The following is a 25,767-nucleotide window of genomic DNA, read 5'->3' as shown; positions in this document are numbered from 1 at the left end:
ACTTTGTCCCCAGGAGGAGCCTTTAAAGGCCACCCAGCTCAGTTTCTTTATGCTTTGGGTGCTACCACAGACTCTCATGAAGTAGGAAGGATTTTTTTCCCCTAATTGTAAATTTGCCAGATGGTCACCACGTTAAGGCTAACTGGAACATGGGGGGAGCAAGTCAGATATGATACCATCCCTACCCCTTCTTCATGAAGCCATCATGGAAAGGAGGGGCTGCACTCAGACATGCTGGCCAGGAACACAGGAATCTCCCCCGTGGGTTCGGTCAGCACCCTTTCTCCCCAGCAAGCAGAGGCTGCATACTAGCACAGCTAGACAATGTTGAGTTACGTAAAAGAATAAACATTTGAATTTTTAATATCCTGTGTAAGAACTAAAATGGCAAGATTTATTTTTATTGTTACATTGATTAAATGAATAATTTCAAAGATGCACCATTGTTTCATATGTACATTCCTTCAGGCTTTACGGAAGGTCAAGACTAGTGTCAGCAGTGGGTTTGTAATATGATGTTGGGGGGAAGATGTTAGAAAACTGTTTTTCAGCCTTGTAAATGCCTCCCTCCTCCCAGTTTTGTTTTGTGCCTGAAGATTTCCCCACAAGTTCAGTGAAAATCCTGGTGGGTAACAAGTGCTTGAAAGTGAAAGTTGCTTCTTGACAACTTGCCCAGTTACCAATTTGCAATCAATTTCTCATTAGAAAGTGTAGAAAATAAAGCAAGCTCTCTATCATGCAGTTTATACCAAACTCATCTGCAACTGCAATTAGGTGTCAGTTGGATCTTTATTTCTGTCTCCTATGTTTAAATTCTAGATTTTCTAAAATGTACATTTGGGATTTCCTTGTTTTCTTCTTGTATATATGTATTTATGGACAGGTTGTTTATGCTGCTTTACTGTTTTGTGTTCATCACTGTAAATGAACTGTTTGATGGAAAGTTTTCTTTTGAGGTACTGTATTAAAGTTCTGTCTTCAAGAAGTATTCACTAAACATTTTTGCAAATTTCACACAGCTTAAATCTGCAAGGGGACAGTCAATTTTAAAAATGTCCTTTGGCTGCACTTTTTATTAAAGATGCCTTAGTGCTTTTTAGAAGAGTAAGAATGTTAGTTCTGGTGACCTAGCCAAATTCAAATGTCATGATTGTTTTCTGGCTACCTAAATTCTCTCAGTAGAAATATTCTCATTCTTAAATGAGGTATTCTTTTTCTAAAACTGATGCATATTATCACTTTCAAAAATAAAGATTAGAATAAGAAGCTAAATATTTTGAACCCTCAAAAAAGTTCCTTTTACATTTTCAGTTAATCAGTTAAGGAGCATTTAAAGTAAATGTTAAGTCTATAGAGCGTATTTGAGGAGACCTCTTTATAACTGAAAAAAACCTAATAAAACCGACAAATGTTTGTTTTTAAAAAATTCTGAATTCGTATACTTGCATGCTGCAGTGAGTACAACTGGGGTTTGTTTGAACAGAGTTCTTGTCTTTTACACAAAAATCATAATGCTACCCCTGGAAGTTCATGCACAGAGCAAAAGTAGATTAACTCTTAGTTTCCAAATGAAATATATTGTTGATAGAAAATATATCATTTTCATTAGCTTCACAGAGTCTGGCAGCAATATAGTGCTGTTCTTTACCTCTGATTTCCCTCGCTTCAATATAACATTTTAAAAGTTTTTAACTATGCAGTAATACAGCGAAAGCATTCTTATAGGCTTGTAAAATGCTTTACGTAGCATTAAAAAGTATCACTTGAACTCACTTCTCTCACCACCAAAAGACAATATTTTTTAAGAAAAAGATAATTAATGCACATATTAATTTTATTTAACACGTTTTAGTCTGCAAGATGTTTATCTTCTTGGACATGTTTTTTATGTATTACTATTACATCTCTTCCAACTAGAAAAGAAAGTTGCATATTTGGAATCAGCAGTGTTGATGTTTCCCTTATGGTATTTTTTGTGTCCTGAGAATTAATGGGTGTCTATATATGGCTGCTTTCAAGATAACTTGTTCTGAGCCAGCTTTAATAATGTGCATAAACTCAAGCTTAAATGCTTGGCTGAAATTCTACCTCCACTGAAGTCAATGGCAAAATTCCCACTGCCTTCAGTAGGGTCAGAATTTGTCCTTTGTGTGGCCAAAAGGAGGACGCATTAAGAATGGAAAATAAAGGTTTTCTCATCATATCTACACACTCTAGACCATTCTGAACTTTTACATACTACAATACCTATGGAGTTAAGACCTGGTCCAAAATCTTTCAGAGTTAGTTTATCCTTTTTTTTTTTAAAGTGAATGGAAACAATTACATGTAATATAAGAAAACCATTGAATCAGTATCATGTGTGTACGTGTGTCCTTATTTTTTGCAAGTATGATCTTAAGCCTCCAGGAATATGGAGTGCATGTTTTTATTGACATTAAGAGAGAAGCTTTTGAGGCTCTTTGATATTGCTTATGTAAAGTATTTTCGTTATTTAGAGTACTCCTTTATTAGTGTTTTTCACTGTCTCTTCAGAATTGTTAAAATAAGGTTATATTATTAAGTCCTGATGATTGGAATTGGAAATAAAACCACACTTTTAAATATTCATTAGAGTATATTTCATTTCAAATTAAAATGAGGCACACCCAGCTCCATTAAGTTGGAATTATGTCATCTCTTGAAGTCAGTCTGTGAATTTTGACTGAAGGGGAATTAGAAAGGACAGGTGAGAAATCTGTGCAGTGGAGAGGTGACCTCAGTGGTAGCAGAGTGGATCGTACAGTTTTGGAAATGGTGAGTCTGTCCAGCTTGGAGTTGTCTGCAGGGTAAAAGCTCCTTTCGGTACAGCTTTTTTATGTCCTGTAGGTCAGTTTAGCTGGAAGCTTATCATGCTTAGGAAGCATTAGCTGGCAAGGGTGTGAAACTGTTATGCAAGCCTGGCTGTCTGCTGACCTTACTATTCTTGAACTGACCAAGACACTCCTCCCTGATGACAGTTTCTTTGTCATCATTGTTCCCGCAAACCCAATGTCTTCATCTAGGCTATGTCTACACTGCAGGCTTCTTGCACAAGAACGGCCATTCTTGTGCAAAAACTTGCAGCACGTCCACACTACAAGCCCATTCTTGTGCAAGAAAGTTTACAGTGGATCATCAGAACACAGAGCTTCTTGCGCAAGAGGTATTCCTCTCCCCACGAAGAGGCTAGTGTGGACGGGAATAGGGGTTTCTTGCACAAGAAACCCCTATGGCTAAAACACTGCCATGGACGCTCTTGTGCAAAAGCACATCTCTTGCGCAAAAGTACATGGCAGTGCGGACGCGATCTTGCGCAAAAACTTTTTGTGCAAGAAGCCTGCAATGTAGACATAGCCCTATTGTTTTAAAATACAGGCAGTCCCCAAGTTACGCGGATCCGACTTACGTCGGATCCGCAGTTACGAACGGGGATTTTCTCGCCCCGGAGGACTGGAGCAGTGGGACGCCTGGTCCCGCCGCCTGCCTCCTCCGGGGCGAGAAAAGCTGCTCCTCGTCTCCCTGGTCTGCTGGGGGAGCCAGCAGACCAGGGAGACAGGGAGCAAAGCGGCGGAGGACCCGGGATCAGCTGGAAGCAGCGGCTGAATCAGGACGCCTGGGGCAGAGCAGCTGGGGTGCTGCTGGGTTGGTCCAGAGTTGCTCTGCCCCGGGCTTCCTGGAATCAGCTGCTGATCAGTTTCAGCAGCAGCTGACTTGGGGACGCCTGGGGTTCTTAAGTTGAATCTGTATGTAAGTCGGAACTGGTGTCCAGATTCAGCCGCTGTTGAAACTGATCAGTTTCAGCAGCGGCTGAATCTGGATGCCAGTTCCGACTTACATACAGATTCAACTTAAGAACAAACCTACAGTCCCTATCTTGTACGTAACCCGGGGACTGCCTGTAAATCATCTGCCATAAGCTACAATATTTGCAGATAAGCATGTTTTTGTTTGTTCCTTATTAGAATACTAGAACTGTAAATAGCTAGTGTCATCACAAGTACATCTATTATGCACTTTGAAAATTAATAAAAGTGCAACTGTTGATATATAAAGATACAGCACATTACTTACACCTACCTGTTACTTTCTTTCATGGAAACTACTTGGTCCTTATTTAGAGAGGAGAAACAAAACAATGGAGTGGTTGATAAGTTACCTGGGAAATGGGTGTAATGAGATAGCAGAAGGACTAGGGTCTGGACAAGAGCTAGATGCTGAATTTGCAATGTAGTAACAGGTTCAACTTTTCCCAGCTGTGATTGTCAACTGATTGCACACCCAAGCATAGCTGATGGATTTTCATGTAAATTTAATTATGATGTAGTTAAAAGCACTCTGTGGTGCTCTGTGTTCCATTTCATATATGGCTTAATTGCTGAGGATAGATTGTTGAAACGTTTTTTTTATAAAAAGTTTTGAAAAGTGCCTTTATAAGTTGCACCTTTGGAAAAGTGGTGAAAAGGTATTTTCAACAATTGTTTTCATGAAAAAGTCCTCTGTCTTGGAAATGATTTTGACAAAAAAATGTACATTTGAAAACTGCTAAGATTGTGATTTTCAGATGAAACATTTTAGCCAAAACTCAAAATATTTCAGTTAAGATATACTGTTATGGAGGCCTCATGGGAGTTGTAGTTTGGGTGCCTCATGTCCCAGTTATTCACAGTGGGATGGCTCCTTAGCCAAACTACATCTTCTATAAAATACCAAAGCCAGGGACTCCCATGTTGCATTTTCGTCCTTCACCAAGAGGTAACACCATAGTGCATCATGGGAAATGTAGCCCAAGTATAGAGCCCAATTCATAGAGGAGAAAGGAAGCATGAAGAACCAAAACTATAATTGCCGTGGTACCCTGTGGTGTCACTTCCAATTCCCAGCATTTTGTTGTATGGCCAGAATATTTGGGGATTTTTTGCCAAAAAAAATTTCAGTAAAACATCGTGAGAGTTTTTTCTGTTTTGACATTTCCTCTAGGAGAAAATAAAATTTCCAGCCTGTTGTAATTTTTCACCTTGCTAATGGATTAGTCAGATAATGTGTTGTGTTTTCCAAAGGTTAAGTGTTTCACAATGTATGTGTTTGACAAATCACAGTATATTTAATATCTGGGACGATAAGGGGGGATTTGATGAGAAAATATTTACATATTTATTGCCATTTCATTCTAAGAGCTTGTAAATAATGATTGCTACTAATTACTCAGTGCCGCTGTGAGAATCAGTGAATGGGGCTGAGCATTGGGCATCTCTAGACTGGTGCTTATGAACCTGTGGTCGTAGCTTAGTCACCTACCTTTCTTGTGCTTTAGTTATAAATGGGAATAAAGGTGATTATTATAGAAAGAAAGCAAGGGAAGGCAAGCTATATATCACCTTAAATAGTGAAACAACTATGCAACTCAGCAGTATAACGTAATCTGTCCAGAGGTATGCAGTTATGCAACTGTTGCATGAAATGTTGAAAATCATTCATTTGCATTAATTTTAATTGTGTAGTTGGACAGTAGAGTCTTGATTTTCTGACCTTCAGTTATCCGACATTCCGTTTTATCTGACGTGCGGCACGCTGTCACATGCCGTCTGCTGGTGTGACAAATTGACAAAGACTAGATAAAGGCAAAACTATGCAAAAAAGGGGCAGCATAATATGGTGTGGGGTGTGTTATTGTTGGAAATTGGTAGAGATAAAGAAATGAAATTGAAAAAGGGTGCTCTGATAGGGCGTGATCTTGCCACAAAGAAAAATAAGGATGCCACAAAACAACTCCCGATCACTCATTTATTTAACAACTAAACATTTTGATATTCAGAAAATTATTGTAAATTCTATTTTTGTTTGTTGAAATATTGTATTTTATTTTTTCATTAGAATTAGTAATAAATTGAGTTTATACATATTTGTATCCATGTTTTTGTTTAGTATTCCATATTATCCGATATTTCCACTATCCGACCATCCTCCGGTCCCGTTTAGGTCAGATAATTGAGACTCTATTGTATGACCTTCATGTTCAGCTCTCTTTCCTAACATGCCGTGTTATCAGCACTGAAAACTTGTATGTAGTAACTGTATTCCCCAGACTAGAACATGAGGAGTTGTGGTGTATGAATAATGGATTTTTGGTCCTGTGGCAAATCTGAAAAGTTGGGGGGAAATTATTGTGATCAAATAGAAAACAATTTTCAGCAAACTGAAAAGTCAAGAAAGGCGTCAAACAAAACATATCGCACCAACAAAATCACAGTATTTTTTTTTCATTTTGATTATTTTAAAAGTTTTTCAATAGTTATCAACAAACTAAAGGAAGCTTTAAAAAAGTCCATTCAAATCAAAATATAAAGGTTTAATTTATGAAATATCAAAGTGAAATATCTGTTTCTTTTAAAAAATGTTGGGTTTTTTCCCCTCTGCCCAATGATTCAACAAAATCAGCACGAGTTGCTGAATGTTTAAGTATAGTCGAATCTGCATTTCTTGTCACAAAAAGTTTTAGCCAAAATATTTCACTCAGCTCTAATAGGGAATCAGGCTCTATGAAAGCCTTGCCTACAGTTCTGAACCTTCAGTTTTATAAATGGATACATTTATGAGTGAGTCATGAGCAGAGTCAGGGAGGGAACTCCTGAATTCTGGCTCTTTTGGTGGTTTTAATCCATTAATGTTTATAGGTTTGATATTTTGTTCTTTATTACATATAAATCTTAGGTAGTCAATGAACCTTTGTACTAAACATGGAGGGTGGGGGTCAAAATAGTGGTTATGTTATAGTAAATATGCTGAATGAATCCTTTCTTCATAACTGCAAAATAGTCTTGCCATCACTTGTGCTATTTCAAATTGAACTGAAAGCAACTTGTACTAAGAGGCTGTGTCTACACTGGCACGATCTTGCGCAAAAGCAGCCGCTCTTGCGCAAAGAGGTTGCTGCCTGTCTACACTGGCTGCGTGTTCTTGTGCAAGTAAACTGACATTCTAATGTATGAAATCAGGGCTTCTTGCGCCAGAACTCTGACGCTCTCGCTCAGGAATAAGCCCTTTTGCGCAACTGTTCTTGCACAAGAGGCCAATGTAGACAGGTAACATGAATTTCTTGTGCAAGAAAGCCCTATGGTTAAAATGGCCATCCGAGCTTTCTTGCACAAGAGAGCATCTACACTGGCATGGATGCTCTTGCGCAAAAGCACATGCCAGTGTAGACACTCTCTTCTGGAAGAGTTTTTGCAGAAGAACTCTTCCACAAAAGTTTTTGCGTGAGAACGCACCAGTGTAGACATAGCTAGAGTGTATTGGCAAGAGAATGAATAACATGAAAAGTTGTATTTGAAGATCAGCACCTTTGCTCTGGATAGGAGCATGAGCATGTGTTCTTTGGTTTCAGTCTTGATGGGCTCCCCATTGTTGTAGATTTCACTTTCAGTTTCACAACTCTGAAAAATCAAAACCAAATTTGGACACTGAGAGCAAAGGCTATTTAATAGGAAGAGTACTTGAAAGAATAGACTTCAAGACTTGGGAGAGTGTCGTTTATACAACTGGTCTTCTGACATGTTGCCCCCTTGACTGAGCTTTCCTCGTCTTTCTCAAGCACAGCTAACCAGGGTGTTGGTCTTTTATCATGAGCACTGTAAATTTAAACAGTAAAGTCTTAAAAACAAGAAGGCAAATACAAAGTATCCAAAATGTATTGGTTTTAAAAATCTCATAATTTTTTGGGAGTGACCAGAGTCATGCTTTTTGAACACGTGGAGCTGGTCAGATTGCAGTTCTTCTCTCACCACTTACTGTTGGCAATGTTGGCAATGAGCCATCATATTCTAATCCTACAAAAATCACAGTGTGGAGAAGAGGAGAGGATCATTCCTCACAAAATATTCCCAATCTCTCTCTAAAGGGTTCTTCTTCATCAGCTTTCCAGTTTGTATTCTGACAACAGTTTTCATACGAACACAAAAGAGACTTCCTAGTTTTTAGTCCTGAAAGAGCAAGGAAATCTGAATCGTTTTATGGTTTGCCCTGTCATATGTCTGATTTTTTGCATTGAGTTATATAGAATCTGTTTAAAAAAGAAGAAAAATAAGGCTAGAGATGCTAGAATAAACTAAAAGCAAAAATGGCATTTACTATGTACTGCATATGGAGTCCATCTATCACGTAGCAAAGCAGTGAATCTAGGCCAGGCACAGGAAGCTTAATGAAAGAATCTTTGCGTGACCCCAAAATGATGGCGAACTACTGTGACTTAATTTAAAATAGAAGTATCAAGTGATGAAATAGTGTCTGCATTGCAATAAAGTCAAGCCTGCTTCAGTGTTAAGCCCCCATGTCACTTAGAATTTCAAGTGTGCAGAGGTTTCCTGTCTATTGCAATTTAAAGAGAAAATGACTAGATGCTATGATAAACACAAGAGCTTTATTTTTTTTTCCTGTCCGCCTGTTGATACAGTGTGAGTAGAACTTGAAAATGTGTCAAAAGTTGTTTTACCTCAGGAGTAGGCACTGACCGAGAAATCCGGTGATAAGAGCAACTTTACAAATTTAAATAGACCAGCACTTCCTTTTTATCTGAAATTTTAGCTTCATTCCACTTCTTAGCATGGCCTTCCTTTATTTTGGTGTGTTTTAATGCACTTAATGCTTCTTGGGGAAAAGCATCATCTATTATTTATCTTTTGCCTCAAGCAGTTTCCTTACATGTTTCTTTCAAATACTAATGCAGCCTGCACTGTTTCAGCAGGAGAGCAAGTTTTATAAAACATAAGGGTATTCATTAAGATGCTGTGAAAATGACATTTGTCTTTTTGTACAACAGACTTACTACAGATGGTTGTTTTTCTAATGCTTGACTCTCATTTTACATTGTATATAGTAAAACCTGTGTACAGCAATTTCATAGTGCAAATTTGGAAATGCTTTCTCGGGCTTTCATTAATGTGCTTGTTTCCCTCCCCCATATCTGTAAAATGGAGCATATAGTTAAACATGTGGAATTGCGTTAGCTGCACTATAAGCTTCTCACATCATAGTGTGGAAATAAGATTTTGTGGGAAAGATTTTCCTTCTGTTTCCACAGAGACCTAAAACAAAAGACATGCCAATACTGAAGTAAATCAGAAATGAATCGGCAATGTTTGCATGAAACATTTCACCCTGTATGCAGGAGTTGATCCTGCTGGGAAAAAACGTTAAGTGGGTTCTGTTGTCTTGGGCTTGGTCTACTCCACAGAGTTAGGTGAATGTAAGGCATCTTAAGTCAACCTGCTTATGTCAGTGAACACACTAAGCCTTCACCCCACTGATTAAGTGTCCTACTACTCCGACCTCATCATTCCTCCTCCACATGAGGCATAGGACTTATACCTGAGAAGTAAAAGCAACACAGAGTCCTCGTAGACACTGCATAACATACATTGTCTATTGGCTGTATTCCTGTCAATTTCATAGATCCATGCCAGGCTTCTGCAAGAGAAAGAGTATAGTGTGGACATGAACCTCCATAGTAATTACTGGGAATGCCTGCAAGTCGACCTAAGATGGGTCAACTTACCTGTCCACTGTAGACATGCCATCAATGAGGCTAGGTGCTCATAATGCCATGGAGACACAAAGGAGAATGGGGATGGCTGTCTAGACAGAGAGTATTTAGGCTAAGGGTGTGGCGCCTTTTTTGGGCTGGGGGCCACTGACCCACAGAAAAATCAGTCGGGGGCCGCACACAAGTGAAAAGCAAACAAAAAAAACCCCCCAAACCCTCACTGACATGGCTTCCGACTGAGAAGGAGAAGGAAGTTCCCCACAGTCACCTCACACACCAGAGCCGGGGGGGGGGCAGGTTAGTAGATTTTGTGGGTTTCCGCCCCACAGGGGAACAGTGGGAGGGCTGAAGCATCAGCGCAGGCTCCTCAATGCTGGAGGAGGGAGCCCCAAGCCTCCAGGGCCAGATCCAGATAAGCCAGGGGCCACATCTGGCCCCTCGGCCTTAGGTTTCCCACCCAATCTAGACTGTGGGCTGAGCAGTCATGAGGTAGGAATGTTAGGAAAGATAAGCCAAGTAGATGTGTCAGGCATCTAGCTATTTTTTATTTCTAAAACCGGGTCATAGAATTATAATAATATAAAATATGTGCACATCTGGTGTTGTGATAGACATATGACTGTCATGGGCCTTTGACTGCATGACTTGTAATCTACTCACTAATCCATCTCTATCTGGTCTGCTTCCAGTTTTCCAAAACAGAATAGATTCAGATAGCTACCATTTCTTTAATTCACTTGCTAGGGAAATATTTCCTTCTTTCCCCTCATAAAAGAATTGTCTCCTTAAATTAATGCAGACTCAAAGTTCAGAATGGTTTGTGGCCGGTCTAGCATGATTGGCAGATTTAAAGTCTGATATTTTGTGCTGTTTCAGCATTGGTAATGAGATCGCTGTCATTGTAAAGAAGAGATTTACAGTGTCAAAAGCAGTCGTTTCCAGACTTGGAAGTTTCTTAGATATCACACTTTAAAGTTGAGATATTTTTAGGAAGTTTCAAAAGTTCTATTTACTTCTTTCCTCTTCCTCTAGGTTCTGTACAGTTGAACTTATGCTAAGGTTCACAGGTGCTGAGACACAACAAAAGAGTCTCAATAAAACTATTTTGAGTGCTAAAAGAAGGCTTGAAATAATTTTTCCTCCTGTAAAATACATTGCATATGCTGTGGGTGGTGGTTTGGTGTAAGGTAAAAGATTTTATAAGGAACTGGGGGGCATGTGTAGTTTGGAAAAGAGGGTATTAAGGAAGGACATGATAGGATAAGTCTACACTACCCCGCTAGTTTGAACTAGCGAGGGTAATGTAGTCATCCGCAGTTGCAAATGAAGCCCGGGATTTGAATTTCCCGGGCTTCATTTGCATGAAGCTGGCCGGCGCCATTTTTAAATGCCGGCTAGTTCGAACCCCGTGCCGCGCAGCTACACACGGCACGGAGTAGCTAGTTCGGATTAGGCTTCTAATCCGAACTAGCTGAACTCCTCGTGGAACAAGGTGTACAGCTAGTTCGGATTAGGAAGCCTAATCCGAACTAGCTACTCCGTGTGAGGGGAATAATATTTTGATAATACTAAATGAGAAATTATTCTGACCTTTTTCAAAATCTATCTATAGAGCCATGAAAATATTTGGTTTACAAATATGATTGTATGATTTTCTTTACAATGTGCAATGATGTTAAGTTCATCCAGTAAAATCAACTATCTGCAATGGGTCTTTTTGTTTTTATGGTAGTTTAATTGAGGGTATATTTTCAATGCCAGTGAAATGTTTGTCTTTCTGGTAGTGTCTAGCTCAATACATGGATTCATCTTGTGGACAAAGTATCATTTAGTTAAAGTGCACTTCAGTGCCAGAACCAAGACTTATTTCCCGTCAGCTTCCCTTCTAGCTGGGTTGTAGTGTAATAAAACAATGTGCAATCCAATTAAATTATTCTGTTACAAGTGTTAGAAGGGTGCTGCTTAAAGACCCACAGTAAATGTAGGCAGATGTTCAATGATTAAGGATCTCAGCTTTCATCTGGTCAAATATTTTCTGTGTGTGTGTGTGTGTGTGCGCGCGCGCGCGCACGGGCCCTTGGGAAATGCGTGTCAGAGATTTCCATCAGTAAAATAATGTATTATGACAATGACATTGTGAAAGATAAAATAATGTTGTAAATGTCGATGATTAAAGATCTTGCTGCCTATCATGAGGATTTTGTCTGTTTTCTCTCCCGTCTTCATTCTTCAAAGAACCCTCAGAGAATCTGGCAGATTCAGAACCGTGGACAGAGAGAGTGTCTCAAAGGGGTAGCTGTGTTAGTCTGTATCTGAAAAAAACAACAAGGAGTCCTGAGAGGCTGTAATGAACAGTGTCTGCAAAAGAAAGATGCCCAGGATTAACACCCAGCATCTGCTAAAATAGTAGGCTGACTATTCAGCCTTAATAAGACAAGGGATTCTATGAGCACTAAAGGATTTGTGAGCAATGGATGTTGTGCAGAAATTGCCACAAATTGATAAGTAATGTTCTGTTCTCTTGTTAGTTGGCCGAGAGATTTAGAGTGCATGGCATTAATTCCAAAGTGCTGGAACTCTTTAGATATTGAAATTGAATGCTCAGAAGATGCTTTCAAAATTATTAATTTTCTAATTCACGGAGGGGGAGAATCTCAACAATTCTCTAGTAGTCAGTGAAGGTTCACTGCTGCTTTTCAGTAAAGTCTTTGGCAAGGAATGAAAATTATAAGTTAAATTCTGTGTTAAGTTTTCTAGCAAGTCTTGATAGGAGTTATTTTCAGAATTGATGCTTAATTTGGTGACTTTTGGTGTTCATGAAATTGAGACCTAATGCAGTCATATATTTTAAATATAAAAGGTTTATGAGTAAATTAAAAGCCAACATTTTAAAGCAACTAAGTGATTTAGGAGCATAAGTCCTATTGTTTTTTCCCTGGGATTTAGGCTCCTGTGTCATTTAGGTGCTTCTGAAAATTTTATCCTCCAAAATTGCCTATATCATAGATATATCTAGTTAGAAGGCAAATAAGAATCAGTGTCTATGTTGTTGTTAGAAACTTCACCATGGGGTGGTGCTACATGCAATCTTCCAAGGTCTTTTTTCTTAGCATATGAGCAATTGTACAGTCTTGAGGGGATGTGGTATGGTTAGTTTTGTTATGTGAGGTGTTGTGTAGCACAAGATGTGCAAGTTTAAACTAGTGTAAATGATGAATTCCCTGTAACTTCAAGGCTTCAGTGCATGATTTGAGGGCTTTAGTAACTTCAACCACGAGTTAGGGGTCTATTTCAGGAGTGGGTAAGTGAGGTTCTGTGGCCTGCAATATGTAGAAGATTAGATTAGATTAGCGTTTTTCAAACCTCAGTCATGGGGCCACTGGGGTAAGCCACTGGTGGCTCGTGTTGCTTTGTTTACTTAACTTGTCCATAGCCACATAGCCTTGCTGCTCCCATTGGCTGCAGTTCACCATTTCCAGCCACAGGAGCTATGGGAAGCCCACTCCCAAGGAGGCTTTGCTGCAGGCTCTTCAGGAAAAAGCTAATTTAAGCTTTATACTAGAGCTGTCCATTGTGATTAACGCAGGACAGGATTAATGTGTTTTAAAAATTAACGTGTTAATCTCAGGCGTTAATGGTGCACTGCCCCTTTAAAGTGCTTCACTGGCATTTCAAAGGGGCAACACAAGTGGAGCCCTTTGAAGTGCCCCTCTGGAACTTCAAAGGGGCTTTGCAACATGAAGCAGGAGATCAGCTGCGGTCCCCAGCTGATCCCCGGCTCCTAATGCGCTGCCCCTTTAAAGCACCGGAGCGACACTTCAAAGGGGCTTTGCAACGTGGAGCTGGGGATCAGCTGGGGACACTAGCTCTGCTTGCACTGCCCCTCTGAAGTGCTTCTCTGGTGCCTTAAAGGGGCAACGCTGCATGGAGCCTGGGATCAGCTGGGGACTCCCTTGGAAATGCCACCGCGGCGCTTCCAAGGGGCAACACCGCATGGAGCCCAGGATCATCTGGAGTTCCCAGCTGAACCCAGGCTCCATGCAGAGCTGGCCCATTGAAACACTGCTGCAGCGTTTCAAAGGGGAGTTGCATGTGATTAATTGTGATTAACATTTTTAATCGCTTGACAGCCCTACTTTATACTGCAGAGCCCATAGTGTGTGTAACCACTATGATTTTTAGCAGTTACACAGTTACATTTTTAACTGCATTTTTACATCCCTAATTTAAACCCAACAGGCAGATTAAGAGCACAGGAATTATAAAGGCTTTGGGGCCGACAGCCATACAATGCACATTTCTTAGTGTAGTTGAGTTTAATATTGCTGGGCTGGAGCAAGCTGGTGACTACCTATAAACATATCTTTGATTTATGGGCAATCTCTGGTACCCCTGAAACTGATAGTCATGCTACCCACATTTCATTGAGGCCAAATCAAAGCAGCATTGAGCTTTCAATGGAGCAAGATAACTGAAACAATAGAGAAGCCACTGCCCAGTTACAGAGTCACATGAGAAGGCATGAACAAGAACTCACTCAGAGACAATGAAAGAGGTTTCCTCCGGACAGATATAAAAAACAGTGGCTGCAGGTTTGATTGGTAGATCAGTGTGTGTCAGAAGTGAAAGTGATCACATAGTGTGAGTTGGCCATGGGAGGAAGCCATAGAATCATAGAATTTTAGAAATGGAAGGGACCTTGGGAGGTCATCAAGTCCAGTCCCCTGAACTCACAGGGGACCAAACACCATCTTGATCAGTGGTGCGCAACCTTTTTTGATCTGCAATCCCCACACCGCAGGAGCCGCCAACTGCCGGGCCCAGCCCCAGGCCACCTGGATCTAAGTGCCGTAACCCCCCGAGAAGACCCCCATTGGGGGTCGTGACCCATGTGCTGCACACTACTGATCTAGATCATCTTTCATAGATGTCTTCCCAACGTTCTCTTAAATGTCTCCAGTGATGGAGATTCCTAGAGAGAGTTTCTTTTGGGCAGAGTAATGGCTAGAGAGGCAGCTTTGGAAACTGTGAGCAAGGAAACTACCTGCTGTTTTTTCCTAGAGTGAAACAGGATTCTGTGTACATTGTTTGAACATAAATTTGCACCAAAAACCTGGCTCTGTCATCAATGTCTCCTCCTAACAGAAACAAACTAGTGAGGCCCTAAATATTTCCTAAATGGTCAGGCAACAATATGCATTTGTTCTAACAAGTCTAAGGTTTGATTCTCATTTATATTAAGGGCCTATACAGGTCTGATCATGCATGGAGTCTTAAAATTGATGTACTGTCAGAGAGCTGTAAAGGGACCTTAGCAGAAATGAAAATCCCACTCTATAGTGCTACAATATTAAATTATGGTGAATTTAAAGAACAGAAAACAATCCTAATTTTCTACCCTGTGACTCATTTATTGCTATTAGATGGTTAATTGCAATCTGGCTGAGTCCTCCTAACATGTAAGGATATAGTTTGATACCTTCAGGACTTTGAGCTTTCATTAGCTTATCATATACTAAATTATTTTACATTCCCAATTACATCATTATGGCCATTCAGTCTCCTGAGTGATCTAACTGCCTAAAAATCCATTTAACAAAAGCACATGGTAGCGTGCCTGTATGCTTGTATTCGCAAGCCTGTAACCACTCTAGGTCCCAAATGCTGCTTCTCTGTGGCTGGAAGGAATCCTGTGATAGGAAAACTCAATGAGTGCCTCCAATTGTCTGTGTGTGCAGTGGAGAGATATTGTCCCTTTAGAACAGCCAAAGAGTTCTTCTCTAAAACTATGAATCCCTCTCTGAGGGCCTTTGAAATTAGCTTTGTGGCCAACTGACCTTTCTCTGGCGCTCAGCCAGGGCTTCCTCTACCAGGAAGTCAGGTGGGGAGTATGAAAAGCAAAAAAATGGGAAAGCTTACACAGCTGTAGGCTGCAGGAGTGTGGAGAAAAAGACTGGAGAGAGAGAGAGAGATTAAAAAGGTAATTTAGATTAATGTATTTTAAGAACTTAAACCAGATTGGTGCAGCTAGCCAATATACCTTCTGTACTGCCATCAAGTCATCACCAAGGACTCCCCTTATCAAAAGTCACTCTTCAGACACTCATAAATACAGGTGGATGAATAATCCATAAGAGAGAACTAATCAGCCAAATCTTATGTTTCTTTGTGAATTTTCCCGAGACAGTATGTGAATTTCTGAAACACATTCTTTGTTCAACAAATAATTTCTGTAACTAACTCTTTTGTCTTTAGATTATTTGTGAAAAGTTCATTGTATGTAGCTGATAAAAATGCCAATTCACATTTCCTTTAGAGTTGAGTTTTAACTGATTTAATGACTCCTCCTGGGATTGTGTGACTAAGAAGGAAAATCTGATGTCTTTGTTTGAACTGTACAAACATTTCTGCATGGACTGAATAGGTTCTTTCTAATCTACGGGCATGGAAGAGGGGAAGCAGTTTCTTCAGGTCAAGAGCACAATAAACAGCCATTTTAACCAATTTATATAAAATGCTGAAGATTCAAGCTTTGGAGTTTTTTTTTTCAAAATGTTTACAACAAACTAATGAAAAATGCATGAAATTGAATTTGCATGAGAAAAAGCTGAAAGCATCATAAAGAAAGTTTTCTGTCCAAACATTCAAGATGAGAATTATCACAGCAACAGAGAACTTCCAGATTGCAATACAGAGAGAACTATTAGGAAAGAGCAACAGACACATTTTTTTTTGTTCCATTCTGAGGTCAAGTGACTTAAAACCAACCAATCCTGCATTGTTTTTCTTCTAGCAATTACCAACTGTGTTTTGGATTGTGTTAAGTGAATTTGTTTCCCTGAACAAAACAAAATGTTCGATGTACAAAAATGAATAGACAGGTGGTCTTCAAAAAGATATTTCCCCATTGTGATTTTCACCATTATTCAGTCTAATTATCCCTATCATCTCACTCTTCATCTTGTGATTTTTTCCCAGAGGAAAGCAAATATCAGCATTTTTCTTCAACACAAAAGACCTAACTTGGAAATGATGCAAAAACAGCATTGGCTGATGGTTACAAAAGCTTGTTGGCAACAAAATAAAAGGACATAAAGAGACACTTAAAATCCCGTCAATTTGGAAAAAAATAGCTAGATTTTTAGGTTCTACTCCTGCCTTTGATCCCACTGCCAATTCATCTAGCTTTTTGGGAATATTTGTGCTAGGAATCTGATAAGAACTACATTCACCTGGTCATGGAAAAGAAGCAACCCCTTGTGGTGGTGGTGGTGGTGATGATAATTTTGTTTTTTCCTATTCAGGGAAAAGAAATGCAGCCTACATTTGAAACAGCAAAGCAAAAAAATTCACTGCCTTCCTGCAGAATTTTGTCAAACATTTTCATGTTGTGAATAGATTCAAGACAATCACAATCTGTGGACATTCTATGAACAAAAAAAGTGAAATTATTCATATAAACTGTTATGAATTATACATCTGTCTATAATAACTAAGTGTGTATCTTGATATCAAACCTTATACAAGTCAAATAGAAATATATTGTCTGGCTTAAGAAGTTTACATATGAAAGATAGGCTATCTATTCTGGGAGACTCTGAGAACTGTTCAAAGGTTTTGTTTTTGTCTTTAGATGGTCTAGTTTGTTTAAATTATGAATGCCTATATGAAGTAACAGTTGTTGTATACAAAGTGGATTTTGAGGATGGATATCAAGGAAGAAAGCAGGGCACTCATCTGAGAGAGTTTGGTGGGGGAATAGCTCTATATGTGAAAGAAAGTATAGAGTCAAGTATAGCAAACATCTTAAATTCATCTAACTTTACCATAGAATGTCTATGGATTGATATTCCATACTTAAATAATGAGTATATTAATCATAATATAATTAAATATAACATTAAATATACTACTGACCACCTGACGAGGATAGTGGCAGTGATTGTAAAATACTTAGGGGCTGTGTCTACATTGGCACCCTTTTCCGGAAAAGGGATGCTAAGGAGACCCGTCGGAATTGCAAATGCCGCAGGGATTTAAATTTTCCCTGCGGCATTTGCATGAACATGGCTGCCGCTTTTTTCCGGCTCGGGTTTTTGCCAGGTAGGATTAAGGGATCTTCCGGAAAAGGGTTTATTTTTCCGAAAGATCCCGTCTAGACTGGCACTTTTCTCCAGCAAAACCCCGAGCCGGAAAAAAGCGGCAGCCATGATCATGCAAATGCCGTGGGGAAAATTTAAATCCCCGTGGCATTTGCAATTCTGATTGGTCTTGTTAGCATCCCTTTTCCGGAAAAGGGTGCCAATGTAGACACAGCAAGGGAGATTAGAGAGGCTACAAAAACAGAAAAACCAATAATAATGGGGGGAAGGTTTCAGCTATCCTCATATTAATTGGCTATATACCAGTGTTTCTTAAACTTTTAGAGACAATGGAACACCAAACAATAATATTTTGTAATGTGGAACGCCTATGAAAATTTTCTTGAACAAAAAAAATTATCAGACAAAAAAAGGACAAAAAAAGAAGTAACAAAAACAAAGATGAGTTCACGGCACACCTGCAAGTTGTTCACGGAACACCAATGTTCTGTAGAACATAGTTTAAGAAACACTGCTATATACCATCTCAGGGGGAGATGCAGACAGGAAATTTCTAGATACCATTAATGACTAATTTTTGGAGAAGCTAGTCCAGGAACTCACAAGGGGAGAAGCAGTTCTTGATTTAGTCCAAAGTGAAGCACAAGGTCTAGCACAAGAGATGAATTCAGTTAAAGAACAATCATAATATAATTAAATATAACATCATTGAAGTGGAGGAAATACCAAAGGAATCCAACATAGTTAGCATTTAACTTCAAAAGAGGTACTACACAAAAATGAGGAAGCTAACTAAACAGAAGTTTACATTGACAAAAGCGAAATGGCTGCAAGCTGCATGGAAGCTATTTTAAAACACTATAATAGAGGCCCAAACTATATGTATACCCCAAATAAAAACAAAAACAGACTAGTAAGATGACTAGAAAAACCCCATGATGGCTAAACAGCAGAGTAAAAGAGGTGATTGGAGGCAAAAATTAGAAGTAAAATCTTACTGAACAAATTAGAAAGGAACATAAACTCCGACAATTTAAATGTAAAAGTAGAATTAAGAATATAAAAAAGAATATATAGAGTAACGAGCAGAAGACACACAAAGCTACGAGAAAAATTTATTTTAAGTACCAGGAAGTCTGCCAAACAATTAGTAGGGCCACTTGACAGACAAAGTGTTAAAGGAGCATTTAAGAAAGATAAGATCATCTCAGAGAAGCTAAATGAATTCTTTGCAACTGTCTTCACTGCAAAGGCTGAGAGGATCATTTCCCATGCCTGAACCATTCTCTTTATGTGACATAGCTAAAGAACTGTCTCAAATTGAGGTGTCAATGAAGGTGCTTTGGAACAGGCTGATAAATTAAACATCAATAATTCACAAGAACCACATGATATTCACCCAAGAGTTCTGAAAGAAAACAAATACAGGTTGAACCTCTCTAGTCCAGCACCCTCAGGACCTGACCAATGCCAAATCAGAGAATTTGCCAGACCACGGGAGGTCAATATTATCTAGCAGCATTGCCAGCACTTCCACTCTTGGGTTCCTATAAAACATTTAGGATAAATTAGAGCTAAATAATAGCACAGAACACTGAGAGCCAGGACTGGTGGCTGTAAACAAACTTTATGGAACTGCAGGAAACTTAGCCACACCCATGGTAAGTGGACACTGTGCTGACTAAAGTCATGCCAAACCAAGTGTTTTGCCAGACTAGAGAGTTTCAGCCTGTACAAAATCACAAAACCACTAAATTTGTATGTAACTTATCACTTAAGTCAGTCTCTGTATCAGATGACTGAAGGATACATAATGTAATGCCTGTTTAGAGGGAATCCTGGAAATTATAGGCCAGTAGGCCTAACTTCAGTACCAGGCAAATTTGATGAAACTCTAGGAAAGACCAGAATGATGATACATAGATGAACAAGATTTGTTGGAGATAAGTCAGAATGGCTTTTTTAAAATGAAATCATGCCTCACCGATCTGTTAAAATTCTGAGGATATCAACAAGCACATGAAAAGGGTAATCCAGATATAGCATATTTGGACTTTCAGAAGGCCTGTGACAATATCCCACACCAAAAGCCTGCAAGCAAAAGTAAGCTGTCATGGGATAAGGGAGAAGGTCCACTAATGGATCGATAACTGGTTAAAGGATAAGGAATAAATGGTCAGTTTTCACAGTGGAGAGAGGTAAAAAACAAACAAGTAAGAAGTATTTGTTCACTCAGGCTATGTCTAGACTGCAAGCCTCTTTCGAAAGAGGCTTTTTCGAAAGATACTTTCCAAAAAGAGCGTCTAGACTGCAAGCGGAACTTTCGAAAAAGCAAGCCGCTTTTTTGAAAGAGAGCACCCAGGCAGTCTGGATGCTCTCTTTCGAAAAACCCCTGTTTGCATTCAAGAATGTCTTTTTTCAAAAGAGCACTTTCGAAAAAAGGTGTTCTTCCTCGTGTAATTAGGTTTACCGCTGTCGAAAGAAAAGCCACGTTCTTTCGATTTAATTTCGAAAGAACGCGGCTGCAGTCTAGACGCAGGTGAAGTTTTTCGAAAAAGGCTACTTTTTTCGAAAAAAACGCTGAGTCTGGACAGAGCCTCAATGCGTGGTCAGCCTGTGAATCTCGTTACCAGGGGATGTAGTAAAGGTCAAAATTATAACTGGGTTAAACAGAGAAGTAGATGAGTTCACAGAGGATAGGCCCATCAATGGCTGTTAGCCTAGATGGCCAGGGATGCACCTCCATGCTTTGGGTGCCCCTAAGCCTCTGACTGCCAGATGCTGGATCTGGGTGGCAGGGATGGATCTCTTGATAAGTGGCCTGTTCTGGTCATTCCCTTTGAAGCATCTGGCATTGGTCACTGTTCCACGGGATACTGGGCTTGATGGACCTTTGGTCTGACCCAATCTCAGCCTAAGGCCAGCTTCCTGTGAACGAACCGATTAGTGGTTTTACATTTCTCGGAAACATTTTTATTTAGCTGATATTACAGTAAAAATGTTGACTAATGATCTCATTAGTTTCTCATCTCCACTGAAATTGGCAAGCTTCAGAATATCGGTAATAGATGATATTTCTGGAGATGAAAGGTGCTGGAGCAAGAATGTGAACAAAGAAGATGGTGAGCTAAATAAACAGGAGGAGGTAGTGAAAGTGATGGAAAAGAAGTCAAAAAGTCAGTGCATGCACTTCCATTCTGTGATTCAGTTTCATATTGGTGAGGTAGGGGGCTCTTAAATTTGTTGCAAAATTGCTAGATTACCTGCAAGTATGATCAATGTATCTTGTGTCTGGTAAAGAATAGTTGGGAAGTATAGGCCTAATTATTGAGGCGATTGAGTAAATACTTCTCTTGGTGAAAGCAGGGTGCCAGCTGCCGGTAGAGACATTGTGGTAAGGCCCATAATCCCAGAAATCACTTTGGAGTATTAATAAAATGGAGGAAGAATGTCCTAGTGGCTAAACCATTATGGTGGGAATCAGGAGAGTGGATTATAGTTCCACCTCAGCCACTGGCCCGCTGAGTGATATTAGGCAAGTCATGTCACCACTCTGCCTCACCTTCCCCATTTTTGTTACTGGTGGATCATGATTTACTACTAATAATGGACACAAGTAAAATGCCTTTGCTGGATTTGTCAGATTGTTGATAAAGTGGACCATCTAGTTTTGTTTATACACTTTGAAGTCTTGTGGGAATAGGTGGGAAAAATACACAAAAGGTTTACTCCTGCTATTGAGAGGTTCTTGAGGATAATAATGAGCCCTGCCTTTGGGTTTCCATGTCTCTGCTCTTGTGTTTAGTAGGTATTATTCAGTGTGCCATTAAAGGACGTTGGTATGCAGTTTCACTCCTGGCTAGCACTCAGATCTACATGTACTCTTCGCTGAGCATAGTTATGCAGTTTCTGAAGTCAGTTCTACACTCAGGTAACGTCGAAGCAGATACACGACTCCAGCTAAATTAATTATGTACCTTGTTTCATCTTTCCCCACCGTCCCTAACAAACAGGAATACCAGCAACTGGCAAGGGTGCTCTGAATTTGACTTAGCAAGTCTTAATGAAACTTGTTAAATCAAATTCTGAAAGATCCATTGTGGCAGCAGTGAACTTCGGTTTAGTGTAGACATAGCCTGAGCTTTCCAAGTGTTGACAGAGATGGGGAAGTTGATGAGAGCATACTGCTCATGTGAAGCAGAGGCAATGCTCAAAGGTAAGGCAAAGGATGGAGAAAGATGCAGGCAAGGCTTTCTCCTGGGCTACATTCCTAGTGCAGTTGTCCATTTTGGATCTCTCCTTGCTCCTAGATTTTCACATAACAACCGTAGCTGTTTCTGTTCATAATTAGCTAAGCCCTTTCCTTCTTGTAGTCATTCAGTTACAGAGGATCCAGGTCCTTGTAACCTCCAGCCTATATTATTGCAATGCTACCTTTAGAAGGGATTTGAATGATTCAGTTACACAGAATGCTGCAGCTAGTCTTTTGAGAGGGATGAGCCACAATCTCCATGTAACTCAAGTACTCTGTGATCAGCAGTTATTACAGTGGTGTGAAAAACAGATTCACTGGCAGTTCGAAGAAATTAGCAAAAATAATTTGGAGTCAGACAAAATGCTGCATTTGACCCAAGAGGAAACATCTCAGGCATTTTTAACTGTTCATTTTATATAAAAGTAAAGGAAATTTGGGAATAAAGAGGGGGCTCAGGTGTCATTCACAGAATGGAGGTGATGCCACCCCCTTTATACGTTATAGCCCAGTAACTAGTAGACAATTCTTCTGGGATGTAGGAGACATATCCCCACTTTAGAGCAGAGTGAGTGCCCTAATCACAGGGTCTTTGGATAGTTTGTGCTTGGGCTTTCTCAACCTCTCGGCTGTGTCTAGACTGGCAAGTTTTTCCACAAAATCATCTGCTTTTGCGGAAAAACTTTCCAGCTTTCTACACTGGCCGCTTGAATTTCCACAAAAGCACTGACGATCTCATGTAAGATTGTCAGTGCTTTTGCGGATGTTCTATGCTGCTCCCGTTCGGGCAAAAGTCTTTTTCCGAAAAACTTTTGCGCAAAAGGGCCAGTGTAGACAGCACAGATTTGTTTTCCGCAAAAAAGCCCCGATCACGAAAATGGCGATCGGGGATTTTTTTGCGGAAAAGCGCGTCTAGATTGGCCACAGACACTTTTCCACTAAAAGTGCTTTTGCGGAAAAGCATCCTGCCAATCTAGACACACTTTTCCGAAAATGCTTTTAACGGAAAACTTTTCCGTTAAAAGCATTTCCGGAAAATCATGCTAGTGTAGACGTAACGCTCCTGTGGAAGCTATTCCACTTTATATACATTAAATATTCACTGGTGCAGAGACTGTAATGTGGGTGTCTCCTCCCAGATGAATGCCCTTGACTACCCAGCAGTAGTCACCCTCACACTCATTCTAAGTGAATATTCTATCCCCTGAGCTATTTGGTGCAAAGAGGCTGCTGTTACCAACAATCCCTTCCTCTTCTTGTCAGTGATGTCTTAATTCCTTTGTAAATCTAGTCCAAAAAATTAAAAGTTTCATTGTGGAAATGTCTAATTTAACTAAAGACTATAGGATGTAACCGAGGTCATAATTTATCCTGGAAAATTCTTACCTAGTGGTGCATGAGATAAGAAGAACTAGATTTGTTGGAGCAGAGTGAGTCTGTGGCCCTGGTGGCTAGATAAGTTATGTTTTTTATGTGCAAAGCAAACCTTTTTGACATTTCAGAATTGTTTTTAAAAAAGCAGCCTAGATTAACATTGATTCTCAAAATCTGCCACTTTTGGACAAAAATATTTTTGTCCATCTGTATTGTTATGTGTCTGCTACCCTTTGGTTACAGTGTAAGCCCTAAATTATTTGGGATCCAGCTGCTGGAGAGATCACCTTTTTTTGTGTGTCCCTCCAAGGAAGTTTATTAAGATTTTCTTGTATTTTCAATTTTCTGCAACCTCCACCAGGGCATTATCAATGGAGGATTTACCCTGCAAGGAGCAGGGGAGGCGCCGCCAGCGCCCAGGGCTTCAGTTGCTGAAGCACCAAGCACTAGCAACTTGGCCCCTGTCCTCTCCCCACTTTGCATGCTGAAGGGGGGTGTGCGGTGGGGCAGGGTGGGCGAGGGCTAAAACCCCGGATGCCAGCAGTCCCCCCACCTTGGTGTCCCATATTCTGCATAGGGAAATACGGTCACAGTGTACGTTAATTTGGTGATGGCTTTTATATTTGTGTAAAGCATGGTGGCAGGGGATATGGGGCACCAACTCTAAATATTTAAGCAAGTAACAAAATTTTCCATTCTTTTAAACATTTGAAACTCAGTTACAATTCTGACAACTCTCACCTGAGTTCTTATTCATGGTTTGCTCCAAATTCAGTGAGATGGGCTGTTTATTTTTATTTCAGTCTCTATCTGTGACCATTTATTTATCAGCATAATAATAGAAAGAATTCTTACTTCCTTTATCCTCCTGCATTTCTGTAGTGAGCATTATGGAATCTCTTCTATGTCCTTAAAAATCTTTTGTTATGCTTGTATCTTCCCCAGTTTCAGGAGGCAGAAGGTGTTTGTTGTGTCAGATTATTAAATTAGTTTACCCCTAGCAAAATGTTATCATTCTGGTTACAATAAATCAAGTGGAACCCCTTGTGCTGGAGGGGAGACAGGTTTCTGCTTGCCAAGTAAAGCAAGGTCAAAAATCAGAAGACAGCACCGCTTATCATGTGCTCAGTTTGTAGAGTAGTGTCATAGTAAAGGTCATACATCCCAACCATATACAAAAAGTATTTTAGCACATGACCTTTCCAAAGTACAGTAATCATAATATGGACCCAATATACTTGAATTATTCCTAGTACCTGCTGTTAATGGTGACTGAAAATATTTTCAGTGACTGTTAATAGACAGTAGGGTTGTTAAAATGAGGTCAATTTACTAATTGAGTAGTCGATAGAATTTTTATCGACTAGTCGATAGGGGGAAGGCAGCCCAGCTTAGTCCTGGCTCCCGCTGGGTCCAGGACCAAACCCAACTGTGGCTCTGCAATCTAAAAAGCAGTAAGAGCCAGGCAGCCTGCCCCCCTTTCCCTTCCCCGCCCCCCGGCTCCTACTTTGTTTTAAATTGCAGAGCCACAGTAGGGTTTGGTCCTGGACTAGCACAAGCTGGGACTGAGCCAGGCTGCCTGCCCGGTCGGAGCAACCTGTTGGCCCACTGTGGGCATGGGCTGCTTTGCAGCAGCCTCCTCTGCCCATCCTCCCCCACGCTGCTGCCTGTGATAGGGGCAGCAGCATGGAGGGGGGGTAGGCAGAACTGTGTAAAATGGTGCTGGGTGAACCAGCTTTTAAGCCAACTCCCCCCAGCACCAACTCCTGCTTCCCCTCCCCTCCTTATTGCCTCTGTAAAATATTTAGAGAGTCGTGAGCGTTGTTATATAGTAAGATTCCTACTCCCATTGACATGAAACTTCTAAGTTATACGGGGACTGTTAGGACTTTTTTTTAAATAGAGTTTCTCATTCATTTTTCCTCGTTTTCTTTTGCTTCAAAAGATAGTTTCTAAATAAAAACTAGATTTACTCAACATTGCTCAGGTCCTTAAGTCAATTTTTGTTTTTGTTTGTTTGTTTGTTTGTTTGGGGTTTTTTTTTGGAAAATAGAATGAAAATGTACATGGTTCATTTGAATCATTGGGGCTGAGGAAGAGGGGTTCACTATGCAAGCAGCTCCAGGGAGAGAGGACCGTCCTCTCTCAACACATCAGCTTGGGCTCAAGTGAGAAGTGCCTCTCCATAGACACTGAAGCTCCAGCAGGCACAGCTAGGGGAGGGGTGCATGTCCTCCAGCAGGGGCAGGTCCAAGTTCATCTGTACCCTTCGCTCCCCAGCTAGAGTGAGGAATGCAGCAAATGGTGTCCTTTCCCCTCACTCTGTGAGAAAGGGGAAGCAATGTTCCTATATGAATCAGGGGGGATGCTTTAGCCCCCCCCCCCCCATCTAACGGGCACCTGGGAGTGGAAAGCTTGTGGCTGGGGTAGTCTCAGATGGGGAGTAGTGCACCACTCAGCCAGCCCTTTTTACCTGCCTGATG

At 40.2% G+C, this 25,767-nt stretch overlaps 1 protein-coding gene across 1 annotated transcript in view; it reads left to right on the top strand.

Moving 5' to 3' along the window:
- Nucleotides 1-25,767, top strand: part of DLGAP1 (DLG associated protein 1) — a 589,565-nt gene that overhangs the window by 350,038 nt on the left and 213,760 nt on the right. The gene's annotated exons all lie outside the window — the stretch shown is intronic.

Source organism: Pelodiscus sinensis, chromosome 2 (assembly GCF_052426305.1).
Source record: "Pelodiscus sinensis isolate ZL-2025 chromosome 2, ASM5242630v1, whole genome shotgun sequence".
NCBI classification, from domain to species: domain Eukaryota; kingdom Metazoa; phylum Chordata; order Testudines; family Trionychidae; genus Pelodiscus; species Pelodiscus sinensis.
This window is presented reverse-complemented; position numbering and strand designations above follow the sequence as displayed.